A 2,505-nucleotide genomic window follows, 5' to 3' on the forward strand; every position below is an offset into this window, starting at 1 on the left:
TAACTCTTAGTAAAGGAGGAATAGAAATGAATTTCCTTACTTAATAAACCAACAGGGAAGCCCAGTCTAATAAGTTCAGTTCAGTCACTCAGCCATGTCCAACTCTTTGTGACCACATGGACTGTAGCATGCCAGACTTCCCTGTCTATCACAAACTCCTGGAGCTTGCTCAAAGTCATGTCCATCGAGTCAGTAAAGCCATCCAACCATCTCATCCTCTGTTGTCCCCTTTTCCTCCTACCTTCAATCTTTCCCAGCATCAGGGTCTTTTCCAATGAGTCAGTTCTTCGCATCAGGTGGCCAAAGTACCTGCCACCTGAGAAATCACTATGCAGGTCAAGAAGCAATAGTTAGAACCAGGCATGGAAAAATGGACTGCTTCAAAATTGGAAAAGAAGTACATCAAGGCTGTATATTGTCACCCTGCTTATTTAACTTATATGCAAAATACATCATGAGAAGTTCTGGGCTGGATGAAGCACAAGCTGGAATCAAGATTGTCAGGAGAAATATCAATAACCTCAGATATACAAATGATACCGCCCTTATGGCAGAAAGTGAAGAAGAACTAAAGAGCCTCTTGATGGAAGTGAAAGAGGAGAGTGAAAAAGTTGGCTTAAAGCTCATCATTCAGAAAACTAAGATCATGGCATCTGGTCCCATCACTTCATGGCAAACAGATGGGGAAATAATGGAAATAGTGACAGACTTTATTTTCTTGGGCTCCAAAACCACTGCAGATGGTGACTGAAGCCATGAAATTAAAAGATGCTTGCTCCTTGGAAGAAAGGCTATGACCAACCTGCACAGCATATTAAAAAGCAGAGACATTACTTTACCAGTAAAGGTCCATCTAGTCAAAGCTATGGTTTTTCCAGTAGTCAAGTATGAATGTGAGATTTGGATTATAAAGAAAGCTAAGAGCTGAAGAATTGATGCTTTTTGAACTGTGCCATTGGAGAACACTCTTGAGAGTCCCTTGGACTGCAAGGAGATCAAACCAGTCAATCTTAAAGGAAATCAGTCCTGAATATTCATTAGAAGGACTGATGTTGAAGCTGATGCTTCAATACTTTGGCAACCTAATAAGAATCGTCTACAAAAAGCTTACAGCTAACATGATGCTCAATGATGAGAGGCTGAGATATCGTCTCTTGCCACACCTGTTCAGCATTGTGTTGTAAACCTTGTTGTTGTTTAGTCACTAAGTCACTCTTTGGTAACCCCATGGTCTGTAGCCCACTAGGCTCTTTTGTCTTTGGGATTGCCCAGGCAAAAATACTGGAGTGGGTTGCCATTTCCTTCTCCAGGGGATCTTCCAACCCAGGAATGAACCCGAGTCTTCTCTTGGCAGATGGGTTCTCTACCACTGAACCACCAGGGAAGCCTGTTGTAATTTTTATCCAGTGTAATAAGGAGAAAAGGGATACAGATTGGAAAAGAAGTAAACTGTTTCTATTTGCACACAGCATTATTGTTGATATTGAAAATCCCAAAGAATCTATAAAAATGCTTCTAGAAATACTAAGTTAGTTTAGCAATAACACTGACTACAAGGTCATTATACACTTGATCTTAGCCAAAAGGCCGAGAAGCGATTACAAGGTCATTATTAAAAAGTAATTATATTTCTGTGTACTAACAATGTCAAATTGAAATTTAAAATTTAAAAAGCAATACTATTTACAATAGGATCAAAACAATAAAGAACCTAGGTATAAACTAAGGGTGTGCAGTTTGTAGTTTTCATATGTTGAAAAGTACAAAACATAATGAAAGAAATCAAAGAACTAAATGACTAGAGGAATAAAATGTGTCCATAGATTTTAAGACTCTATTGTTTAGTCTGTACATCTATAGATTCAATGTTTTTCTAATCAAAATTTCAGTAAGCTCTTTTGTAGATATTGATAAGATGATCCCAAATCTACTTGGAAAGGCAAAGGTACTAAAAGAGGCAAAACTATTCTAGAAAACAAGAGAACAATTTTGGTAAAGAATCCGCCTGACAATGCAGGAGATGCAAGAGACGCAGTTCAATCCCTGGATGGGGACCATCCACTGGAATAGAAAATGGCAACCGCTCCAGTATACTTGCCTGGAAATTTCCAAGGACAGCAGAACCTTGCAGGCTATAGTCCATGGGGTCGAAAGAGTTTCAGACATGACTGTGCACACACAGGAACACTTGTTACTTTCTTTGTTTTGATAAATGCACCATGGCTATGTAAAATGTAAATATTAAAATAAACTATGTGAGAAGGATATAGAAACTCATTATCTTTGCATGTCTTTCTTCTATAAAGCAAAAATTATTTCAAAATTAATGTTTTAAAAATTCAATTCCATTCCCACTCACCAAATTGGTGCTCTTGGAAATGCAGGTTAGTAATCCCGAGGCTGATCTTCTGGTTAAGCCACAGAACTGCGTTTTGCAGATGGGCTAACGCAATATCCTGTGTCCCGTTGACCAGTTTTCTCCACTCTCCACCTCCACGTCAGCCC

At 38.9% G+C, this 2,505-nt stretch overlaps 1 pseudogene; it reads right to left on the reverse strand.

Annotated features, from left to right (window-relative positions):
- Positions 1–1,439: 1,439 nt before the first annotated feature.
- LOC122428521 lies at positions 1,440–1,599 on the reverse strand (annotated as a pseudogene).
- Positions 1,600–2,505: the final 906 nt, after the last annotated feature.

Source organism: Cervus canadensis, chromosome 26, assembly GCF_019320065.1.
Source record: "Cervus canadensis isolate Bull #8, Minnesota chromosome 26, ASM1932006v1, whole genome shotgun sequence".
Lineage (NCBI taxonomy): Eukaryota > Metazoa > Chordata > Mammalia > Artiodactyla > Cervidae > Cervus > Cervus canadensis.